Source organism: Berghia stephanieae, chromosome 10 (assembly GCF_034508935.2).
Source record: "Berghia stephanieae isolate SIO BIC M18660-M18661 chromosome 10, UCSD_Bste_1.3, whole genome shotgun sequence".
NCBI classification, from domain to species: Eukaryota; Metazoa; Mollusca; class Gastropoda; order Nudibranchia; family Aeolidiidae; genus Berghia; species Berghia stephanieae.
Window position 1 is genome coordinate 36,821,893 of NC_088369.1, and position 12,262 is coordinate 36,834,154.

A 12,262-nucleotide genomic window follows, 5' to 3' on the forward strand; every position below is an offset into this window, starting at 1 on the left:
ATAATAAACCAATGAATTAAAACATGCAGCACATTCTTGTCCTGCATAATAACACATCATCGTTTATTATAAAAGAATGTCCCATTCTATTATTTCCAATTTCAACACACTTAACATTTCTTGACACACAATTTGACTCACTTTCAACCTCTCCACTACAAAGCGACGTCACGCTGTGCTACTGTCTGTCCTCTTTGAATACATTGGCCTGATTTCTTCTTTTATCAACACGGTGAACCGAGCTAGCGCTCTAACAAAACACATATTTTATTTTTTGGTTAAAATTAAGTCACTTAAACTTTTGTACACACTATCGATAGAATACAATGACCCCCCCCCCCCCCAACCCCCCAACCCCGCCTGCCAAAAAAAAAAATTTAAAAAAAAAAAAAGTCTTCAATCCAAGGCTCCAAGGAAGTCTCGGGTTTAACCAATTTCAAAAAGTCTGGGGTCATCTTGAACTATCAATATCCAAAAGTTTAAGTTTTGTGGCCACCTGCTTCTACTGTACGGTAAACATTATTAGACCGTCCTTTAAACGAATAATGTAGAGAAGAGAATTTCGCGCCCTTTCAGCAAAACCGAACGGTGAGAAGCGAAACAAAACAAGAAAGATAAAACTATACGCCTCCCCGCACAAAAGAGTTCCTTCGCACAGTTTGATAAATCAAATTAATTGTCCTTTTTTTCTTCTTCTTCTTCTTCGACGACATCAAAAGACGGCACTTCTCATTTCAACAATGAAATGTAACCATTTAACCCTCGTATGTCTACCCTGGAGACTGGAAATACAAACTGATACTAGGCTACTAGAACCTGTGGACTGTAAAAATCAATAAACAAAAAATGAATATAACTAACTGCTTCAAAACAAACCAAAAAAGAACAAAATACCAAAACCCACGGAACGTTTCGGGCTCAAAACCCTTCTTCAGCCAACAACAACAACAACAACAAAAATAATAATAATAAAGGCATAAATATATTACTACATTCCAGATAGACGACAGAGATATTTTAGGTCTTCGATTATTTTTTAAGGTCGTCTATAGATAGTATGCGCTTGACTAAGAAGCTCACAACATTGCCATCCGGAAGTATAACGGACCAACTCACAAAACTATGTGTAACCCTGATCGTTTATAGTCAGGTTAAGTGAGAATTCCTCATAAACGCTGATGGCAAAAAAAAAACAAACAAAAAAACAGAACAATAACAGAGACCAGAGTGACGTCATCCTCGCACTATCTATCTGGAATTGCTAATGTATTTATGGCTTTACTGTTTTGTTTTTGTTATTGTTGGCTGAAGAAAGGTTTTGAACCCGAAACGTTCCGTATTTGGTATTTTGTTCTTTTTTTTTGAAGGTATTATATTCGTTTGTGTTTATTGTTGACTGTTTTGTTTATTGTTGACTGTTTTGTTTATTGTTGACTGTTTTGTTTATTGTTGACTGTTTTGTTTATTGTTGACTGTTTTGTTTATTGTTGACTGTTTTGTTTATTGTTGACTGTTTTGTTTATTGTTGACTGTTTTGTTTATTGTTGACTGTTTTGTTTATTGTTGACTCTATGAATCCTTGATTTGGCTATGAATTTTTTTTTTCACTTAAAATTGATAATTTATATCGTAAAGTGTCCAGAGCCTGTGTTTTACACGAGAATGAGCACTGTATAAATGTGTATTATTATTATTATTATTATTATTATTATTATTATTATTATTATTATTATTATTATTATTATTATTATTATTATTATTATTATTATTATTACTCTGGAAAGACACGGATTTAAACATTTGGCCATAAACGTGGCCATCCTTCAATTATCAATCGATTTCAATGAAACTCATCTTGACAAATACTCCAAACTCGAGACTTCCTTGAAACTAGAAACTCTCGCGAGGTCCCAGATTTGAGAGGTTTTAGCCAAGACGATGGTTAGGGTTAGGGTTAGGGTTAGGATTAGGGTTAGGGTTATTTTAATCGATCGATGTTTGAAGGACGAGTTTCCTGGCCAAAATTCTATATTCGTACCTATGTCTCTTTTTTACAAAGTACGACAGTTTAAGTTCAAGTATTCTTACTAAAACATATTTAAAAATAAAAAAAACTGTTTTGTAATACGCTTCAACAGTCGTGACGTCACTTCTCTTGTAATGACGCATAGTAACTTAGTAACTGGTTCTAAACTATCGGAACAATGGCGGACGCCCATATGAAATACGTCTCCGACGAGCAATAAAAGTGTATCCAGAGGAGAAAAAACATTATAAATGTGATCCTGTTTTGACTTTTATAGATAGTATGCGTTTGGCTAAGAAGCTCATAACATTGCCATTCGGAAGTATAACGGACCAAAACACAAAACTGTGTGTATCCATGAACGTTCATAATCAGGTTAATACAGTTCAGTGAGCATTACTCATAAACGCGGATGGCAAAAAACAATAACAAAGACCTGAGTGACGTCATCTTCGAACTATCTATACATTCTAAGCACGTGAAATGTGAAAAACTTCTAGACGGCATGAAGAATAAAAAGTACCGATTTTGTTTGTTTAGAACCAAGCTGCTGGTTACTGGGCGGACGTGACATCAGACTATTGAATCCTTTTGTGATTCAGTCATACTTGCAATCTGTCCCGCTTTGCCATGGAATGAACGAACACCTTAGAGAGAGATGCATGTTTCATTTCATTCACAAAAGGTTTCAATTTCAAAATCCTAACAAGGATGCATTTCATTTATTAGGTTTTGTGTGTTCCCAAACAAGACCTGTTTCTTGGATGTTAATTTGAGTTATCAGTGGCCTTTTGTTGCTATGCTTGGCAAGCTATTATCATGGATGCCCCCCCCCCCCCCACCTCCCCCACCCCCTTTTTTTACTATAGATAGAATGAAGATGACGTCACTCAAGTCTTTGTTATTGTTTATTGACTCCATCCATCCACATTTAAGAGTAGTTCTCACTAAACCGTATTAACCAGCCTATAAACGACCAATATTACACATAGTTTTGTGTGTTGGTCCGTTATACTTCCGGATGGCAATGCTGTGAGCATCTTAGCCAAGCGCATACTTCTATACCTTATTTCATGCGTCTTGAGTTATTGAATGGACGTACAGTGCAGTACTTTTAAAAATTACGTCAGTTATCGTATATTGATTACAACTAGGGAAGGTCGCCCCAAAGTCGTATACGCCCAAATGGGAGCGATCTATATTCATGTTTTCGTCCAACCAAGTCATCAATCACATGATTTGTTGCTGCCCAACGATTGGATATTTCTTCAGAAATATAAACACGCAGCTTTATTTATGAAAGTTGTAAACATACCCATGTGTCAAGCTGAACAAAATGACCAATCGTGATGTTAGATATTTCAAAAACTGTGAACATTTTTCACTATGTGGGTCACTTTGAGCACATATTCCAATGTGACCAATGACCTCGAGCACATGGAAATGCCCATTGAAAAACCAAACAAACAACAAAAAAGATGCATTGTGTTGTCACGTGTTGTGATGCATTCTATTCCTTCATAAGTGTGTCGAAATATTGTGATAAAAACTCACTAAATATGGAATTGACCCATTTGTCTATTTGGCATAAGAAAATTAAACGTAGCTATGGAATAAAGAAATGTTTGTCTGTCCTCTTCGATTACCGGAAATAAATGAAATATTTATAAAGGGATGGAACGGGCTAAATGACAGGGAATTTTCTGATTGGTTAATGGTTAGTAACGCTAGAATCACCAATACGATTCAATAGTCTGATGTCACGCCGCCTGGCAACGGCGGCCATCTTGGTTCTAAACAAAGAAAATCATTACGTTTTATTTTTCATGCTGGCTAGAATTTTTCATATGTCTTGTGATCAGAATGTGTAAAAGTCAAAACATGATCAAATGTATGTGTTTTTTTTCCCTCTGGATACGCTTTATACTCGCCGGAGAAATATTTCATACGGGCGTCCGCCATTGTTCCGATAGTTTAGAGCCAGTGTTACTAAGTTACCATGCGTCATTAGGAAGGAAGTAACGTTACGACTATTGAATCCTATTGTGCGACAAAATTGTTTCGGTTCTGCCATTTCCATGAAGTGAATGAATGAATGAACTCCGTAGAGATGCGTTTTTCATTCACAAAAAGGTTTCAATTTCAAATCACTTCAGGCATTCGTTTGGTTTAATAGATTTTTGTGGCCCCAAATGAGACTAGTCTGTCTCTTGGGTGTAATTCCATTTGTGGCGCATGCGCACCTGCGGCACTTTCCTATAAAGGGTTATAAAGTCGGCAAGGCTTGTACCGAGAATTTGAACTTTGGAGCTAGTGATAAAATTGTAATGGCAGCATATCTGACCGAACCGATAATCAGGATATCTGAGGTTCGAGCCCCGGTCGAGAAGGACTGACTTTTTTGGGATGTATTTTGTGTGTTTGTTTGTTGTTAATGTTTTTTTTTTTTTGTTTGTTGTTTTTTTTGTTTTTTTTTTGTTTTTTGTTATGTTGTTTTTCTTATACTTTTCACAGCACTATTTCTGTCTCTGGCGACTGTGTGTTTCCCGGTTTAGGTGCCTTGAGTTCCCGGATAACAATGGCAGATATAAAAATAAACTCCCCGAAACCTGGTGCCCATCACGAGCTGTCAGAATGTTGACTCCTGTTGAACTTTGATGTTGTGCAATCCTGTTTCTTAAAAAAAAAACTAATAAAAACAAAACAAAAAAAGTCAGCCCCACCCCAATGTTATCCCATCTTTCCTTCTTTTTCGGGCACTGTTTCATAATACTTTTAACAAAAAAGAAAACGTTTCATATACATTAAAACTCAGAGTATAATGAGAACAAGTTAACACTATTTTCACATATGACGTTTTGACATAAAACTATAGATATCTATAGACTACACGAAGTTTATAATTAATTCATTGTTAAAATGAACTCAAGCGTTATTTTGTTTAAACAAACAAATAATTCAATTTATCGGAAACTGATCAGTTCTGGTGTGTCAATTTAAGTTTATCTTTCATGACATCTTTACAATACATGGACAAATTAGCTTCTGTTATAATATAAATGCAACACCGTGGATATGGGAAACGGTTAACAGGGATGACACAACCAACGTTTGTTTTGTTGTACGAATGTCGTTAAAACGGTTCTGTTATAATATAAACGCAACACCGTGGATATGGTAAACGGTTAAGAGGGATGACACTACCAACGTTTGTTTTGATGTACGAATGTCAATAAAACGGTTCTGTTATAATATAAACGCAAAAAAAATATATTTTTTTTGAAACTTAGCTTTTTATATAGCGCAATATCCACTAAATGTGCTCAAAGCGCTTTACAAGGGGTCCCTGGTCAACAGCAACATTTAGCATGTAGGACGGGACATAACGCCTGTTAGGCGATATTACACTTTTTCGGACAAAGACAACGTTGTTAACTGCCAGGTACTCAATTTACACCTGAGTAGGGTGAGAGATTGTGAGTAAAGAGCCTTTTCCAAGGACTGAACTATGCGCCGAGCGCGAGGCTCGAACCCAGGAACTTCCGATCCGAAAGGAGTGGCATTCCACTAGATCAAATAGCCGCAACATCGTGGATTTGGTAAACGGTTAACAGGGATGACACTACCAACGTTTGTTTTGATGTACGAGTGTCAATTAAACGGTTCTGTTATAATATAAACGCAACACCGTGGATATGGTAAACGGTTAATGGGGATGACACTAGATACCAACGTTTGTTTTGATGTACGAATGTGTCAATAAAACGGAACGTCTTGTCAATATTGATAAACAGAAAGGGCACTCAAACGTGTCAAAACCAATTGCTTTTCCTTGCCAACCTAAAAATCTGTAAATTTGCAGACAGATACAGTTTTAAAAGAGGCGAGTGTGACCGTGGCCTTCGTAAAGTTATGGCCTGATACCGTAGCCATCGTTATGTTATAGCCTGATACTGAAATCCAAAAGGACTGGCAGTTTGACCTTATTATTTGGTTTTTGCACCGCTAGTGAGTTGTCGTTAGTAGAGCTCATGGAAACAAAATATTTCATTGGTTGAACTATTGAATACAACTCACGATTTGTTTTATTTTGTGGCAAAAGACTGGCATTTTGACTTCATTTTTTGGTAAGTATCGGGCCATAACTTTACGAAGGCCACGCTGATACTGACCAAAAAATGACGTCAAAATAGTAGTAGTAGTAGTAGCAGTAGTAGTAGTAGTAGTAGTAGTAGTAGTAGTAATAGTAGTAGTAGTAGTAGTAGTAGTAGCAGCAGTAGTAGTGGTAGTAGTAGTAGTAGCATTAGTAGTAGTAGTAGTAGTAGTAGTAGTAGTAGTAGTAGTAGTAGTAGTAGTGGTAGTAGTAGTAGTAGTAGTAGTAGTAGTAGTAGTAGTAGTAGTAGTAGTAGTAGTAGTAGTAGTAGTAGTAGTAGTAGTAGTAGTAGTAGTAGTAGTAGTAGTAGTAGTATCATTATTATTGTTATTATTATCGTCGCCTCGGCATTCCTCAAAGGAATCTCGATAAATCATGAAACAAAATATTTGATGTCAAAAGGAATCGCCCATGTTGTCCAAGAGAGCAATTTGGGGGTAAATTATCTGCCCAAGGAAGAAAAAGAAAACGAAAGTACCCGAATCGGGGCTCGAACCTGGGACCTTCCGGGTCACATTGCAATGCCTAAGCCACTCGACCACTCCCCCCCCCCCCCCCCCCCCCCGATATCATATCTACTAAACACATGGGGTGAACACTTTGCTTACTGGTTACACTCGAATGACCCCTAACCCTATCTGAGATCTTTTTTAAAACGTATTTAACTCACTCCATCCTAGAGATTTTTGCTACATTTCAAAATTGGAAAAAAATGTATTAAAAATGAGCATGTACATAGATAGTTTTATTCATTACTACCATTAACATGTAAAAAAACTAAACATTAGCTTTGATATCATTTGTCTCCTCCTCTATAATTTGTCTCAGAATAAAAATGTAATGAAATAGGCATGGTGTAAAAGTAACCCGGGTAAACTACGGATATAGATAGTTTGAAGATGACGTCACTCAGGCCTTTGTTATTGTTTTTTGCCATCCACGTTTATGAGTAATGTATTAACCTGACTATAAACGTTCATGGATACACATAGTTTTGTGTGTTGGTCTGTTATACTTCCGGATGGCAATGTTGTGAGCTTCTTAGCCAAGCGCATACTATATATAGTCGGTGTTAAGGTTTAGTGAGTTAATGTTCATGGAATAGGAACGGGATATTGATCTATATCTATCTTTAAATTTTTTTATGCCAAAATGAATGTTCACGTCGACCTGTTTACAGATGGGAATCGTTTGAAAAGGACAAATTATGCAGCTTTGCGGTCCTGTGGTATGACACTCGCTTTCGGATCGGAAGGTACTGGGTTCGAGCCTCGCTCGGCGCATAGTTGGGTCCTTGGAAAAGGCTCTTTACTCACATTCTTTCATCGTTACTGGAGTGTAAAATGAGTATCTCGACGTTAACACCGTTGTCTCTGTCCGAAACAAAAATTATAATATCTATCGTCTAACAGGTGTTATGTCTCGTTCTACTAGTTACGTGTTGCTGTTGGTCAGGTACCCTTTGTAAAGCGCTTTGAGCACATTTAGTGGATATTGCGTTATATAAAATCTCAATTTTAAACTCAATTTTTTGCTCGTACTATAGGAAGTTCGAACATGACGTCACTCAGGCCTTTGTTATTGTTTTTTGCCATCCGCGTTTATGAGTAATGCTCACTGAACTGTATTAACCTGATTATAACCGTTCATGGATACACATAGTTTTGTGTGTTGGTCCGTTTACTTCCGGATGGCAATGTTGTGAGCTTCTAAGCCAAGCGCATACTATATATAGTCGGTGTTAAGGTTTAGTGAGTTAATGTTCATGGAATAGGAACGGGATATCAATCTATATCTATCTTTAAATCTTTTTATGCCAAAATGAATGTTCACGTCGACCTGTTTACAGATGGGAATCGTTTGAAAAGGACAAATTATGCAGCTTTGCGGTCCTGTGGTATGACACTCGCTTTCGGATCGGAAGGTACTGGGTTCGAGGCTCGCTCGGCGCATAGTTGGGTCCTTGGAAAAGGCTCTTTACTCACATTCTTTCACCGTTACTGGGGTGTAAAATGAGTATCTCGCCGTTAACACCGTTGTCTCTGTCCGAAACAAAAATTATAATATCTATCGTCTAACAGGTGTTATGTCTCGTTCTACTAGTTACGTGTTGCTGTTGGTCAGGTACCCTTTGTAAAGCGCTTTGAGCACATTTAATGGATATTGCGTTACATAAAATCTTAATTTTAAGCTCAATTTTTTTGCTCGTACTATAGAAATATGTGGGTTAACAGTAATATTTTATTATCTACTTAAATTGAATGGCTGGATACTTCGTTATTATATATATTGTTAGGAAATAGTATACGCTTGGCTAAGAAGCTCATAACATTGCCATCCGGAAGTATAACGGACCAACACACAAAACTGTGTGTATCCATGAACGTTTATAGTCAAGTTAATACAGTTCAGTGAGCATTACTCATAAACGCGGATGGAGAAAAACAATAACAAAGACCTGGGTGACGTCATCTTCGAACTATCTATAGAAGGGACGAAATTGACGTCACTCAAATCATTGTTATTTTTTTGAGCCATGTACATAGATAGTATGCGCTTGGCTAAGAAGCTCACAGCATTGCCATCCGGAAGTATAACAGACCAACACACAAAACTATGTCTAGCCATAAACTTTTATAGTCTGGTTAATACAGTTTAGTGAGAATTACTCATAAACTTGGATGGCAAAAAGCAATAACAAAGACCTGAGTGACGTCATCTTCATTCTATCTATATATTCTTCATAGATATCACTAAATTATAGCAATCAGACAATAACGGTCAATGTTTCACATAGTTTTGTGTGTTGGTACGTTATATCCGACTGGCGGATGATGTGAGTATTTTTATCTAAACACATAGCATCGATATCAACGTATTTTAAGTCAATCTTGATCCATATCTATTTATAGCGTGACCCTTCGAGTCATTCTGGTATTATGTCACGAGCAGATATGCCTAGTACAACGAAAACTTCCATCTCCATCACTCTCTCTCTCTCTCTCTCTCTCTCTCTCTCGCTCTCTCTCTCTCTCCCTCTCTCCCTCCTCCTCTCTCTCCCTCTCCCCCCCCTCTTCCCCCCCCCTAACTCTTTCTCCTCTCTCTCTCTCTCTCTCTCTCTCTCTCTCTCTCTCTCTCTCTCTCCCCCCCCCCCCCCCCCCCCCCCCGGACACTGAAATCCAAAAGGACTGGCAGTTTGACACCATTATTTGGTTTATTTTGAGTTCATTTTTTGGTCAGTGTCAGGCCATAACTTTAAGGTGGCCACGCTGATACTGTACAAAAAATGACGTCAAAATGCCAGTCTTTTTCCACAAAATAAAACAAATCGTGAGTTGTATTCAGTAGTTCAATCAATAAAATAACTTTTTTCCTTTGAGCTCTACTAACGACAACTCACTAGGCGGTGCAAAAACAAAATAATTACGTCAAACTGCCAGTCTTTTTGGATTTCAGTGTCAGGCTATAGATAGTATGTAGATGACGTCACTCAGGCCTTTGTTATGGTTTTTGCCATCCGCGTTTGTGAGTTGTTCTCACTAAACTGTATTAACCAGACTATAAAAGTTCATGGTTACACAGAGTTTGTGTGTTGGCCCGTTATACATCCGGATGGCAATGTTGTGAACTCCTTGGCCAAGCGCATTCTATCTATAGATAGTATGCAGATGACGTCACTCAGGCCTTTGTTATTGTTTTTGCCATCCGCGTTTGTGAGTTGTTCTCACTAAACTGTATTAACCAGACTATAAAAGTTCATGGTTACACAGAGTTTGTGTGTTGGTCCGTTATACTTCCGGATGGCAATGTTGTTAACTCCTTGGCCAAGCGCATTCTATCTATAGATAGTTCGAAGATGACGTCACTCAGGCCTTTGTTATTGTTTTTGCCATCCGCGTTTGTGAGTTATTCTCACTGAACTGTTTTAACCCGACTATAAACGTTCATGGATACAAACCGTTTTGTGTGTTGGTCCGTTATACTTCCGGATGGCAATGTTGTGAACTCCTTGGCCAAGCGCATTCTATCTATAGATGGTTCGAAGATGACGTCACTCAGGTCTTTGTTATTGTTTTTGCCATCCGCGTTTGTGAGTTATTCTCACTGAACTGTTTTAACCCGACTATAAACGTTCATGGATACACACCGTTTTGTGTGTTGGGCCGTTATACTTCCGGATGGCAATGTTATGAGCTTCTTAGCCAAGCGCATAATGTCTTTTACATAACGGCTTATCTCTGAAACAAAACTACCTTTCTCCAACAGGTTGAACTCGTTGGAACAGTTGGGCTTGGTGCAATTCATTAGTTATTTACATATTTATGTTTACTTTTCTTTGTTTTCCAGCCTGTCAATAATTAACGTCAACAGTGACACACAACATATTATCAAATACCAATCTGATACAATTGACTGAATAGAGATCACAATAATATATGACCCTTCGCCTCAAACCGGTATGAAGTCGGGTTGGTTAATATGTTGAAAATTGAATTTATAGATAGAATGCGCTTGGCCAAGGAGTTCACAACATTGCCATCCTGAAGTATAACGGACCAACACACAAACTCTGTGTAACCATGAACTTTTATAGTCTGGTTAATACAGTTTAGTGAGAACAACTCACAAACGCGGATGGCAAAAACAATAACAAAGGCCTGAGTGACGTCATCTGCATACTATCTATAGATAGAATGCGCTTGGCCAAGGAGTTCACAACATTGCCATCCGGAAGTATAACGGACCAACACACAAACTCTGTGTAACCATGAACTTTTATAGTCTGGTTAATACAGTTTAGTGAGAACAACTCACAAACGCGGATGGCAAAAACAATAACAAAGGCCTGAGTGACGTCATCTGCATACTATCTATAGCTAGAAATATCAGACTTGTGTCGAGTTTGTATGTTTTATTGAGGAGAACGGATACCATATTTTAGGGTGCTAATGCCAACAATTTAAACTTTTGACCAGTTTAACATTTAATTCAGATTTTAAGCATCTGGTTCGTTCCGACATAATACCGTTTTGAGACGATGGGTCACATATGTTTGTATTAACAATTAATTTGTGTTCTGCTGTTGTTCCTGGTAAAACGACGGAGATGCCAATGTTTTTATTTTTATTCCAATATTTGGTTTTTTTATACATTTGATTTTCTAATTTGTTTTGTTCTGTTTTTCGTTTGATTGTTTGTAATTTTTCTTCTTTTTAAAATAAAATATAGAATTTTTAAAACCTATTTTATGGGGGGGGGGGGGGGCGCTAAACGTGCTCAAAGCTCTTTACAATGGTGTCCCTGGCCAACTGCAACACTTAACATGTAGGACAAGACATGACGCCTGTTAGGCGATTTTACAAAAAAAAAAAATTTCGGACAGAGACAACACTGTTGACGGCCAGGTATTCATTTTACACCTGAGCATAGTATGCGCTTGGCTAAAAGGCTCACACCATTGCCATCCGGAAGTATAGCGGACCAACACACAAAACTATGTGTTACCATGAACTTTTATAGTCTGGATAATACAGTTAAGTGAGAATTACTCATTAACGCGGATGGCGAAAAAACAATAACAAAGACTAGAGTGACGTCAACTTCATTCTATCTATATGTACCTTTTATAGTCTGATTAATACAATAGACACCTAGATAAGCACGCCTCTCGGACAATCGTCATAATGACAGTGATTGGTAAATATCGCAAACTACACCGATTTTACTATAGGTGGTATGTGTCTAAGTAAAATACCCACTGTTTTACCGATTGATCAATAGATAGTATGCGCTTGGCTAAGAAGCTCATAACATTGCCATCTGGAAGTATAACGGACCAACACACAAAACTATGTGTATCCATGAACGTTTATAGTCAGGTTAATACAGTTTAGTGAGCATTACTCATAAACACGGATGGCAAAAAACAATAACAAAGACCTGGGTGACGTCATCTTCAAACTATCTATAGATAGTTCGAAGATGACGTCACTCAGGCCTTTGTTATTGTTTTTGCCATCCGCGTTTGTGAGTTGTTCTCACTAAACTGTATTAACCAGACTATAAAAGTTCATGGTTACACA

The 12,262-nt window shown here is 37.6% G+C and overlaps 1 protein-coding gene across 4 annotated transcripts in view; it reads right to left on the minus strand.

The window, feature by feature from the left end:
• The window catches only part of LOC144981071 (uncharacterized), a 466,989-nt gene that overhangs the window by 109,453 nt on the left and 345,274 nt on the right, over positions 1-12,262 (minus strand). The window contains exon 1 of one of the 4 annotated variants that reach the window (XM_078929184.1): positions 1-312. This exon is cut by the window's left edge and continues 88 nt beyond it. The exons of the other annotated variants lie outside the window; for them this stretch is intronic. The gene's annotated coding sequence lies outside the window, so the exon portion shown is untranslated. Of the gene's footprint in view, positions 313-12,262 lie in introns of those variants that run through there. 4 annotated transcript variants of the gene reach the window in all.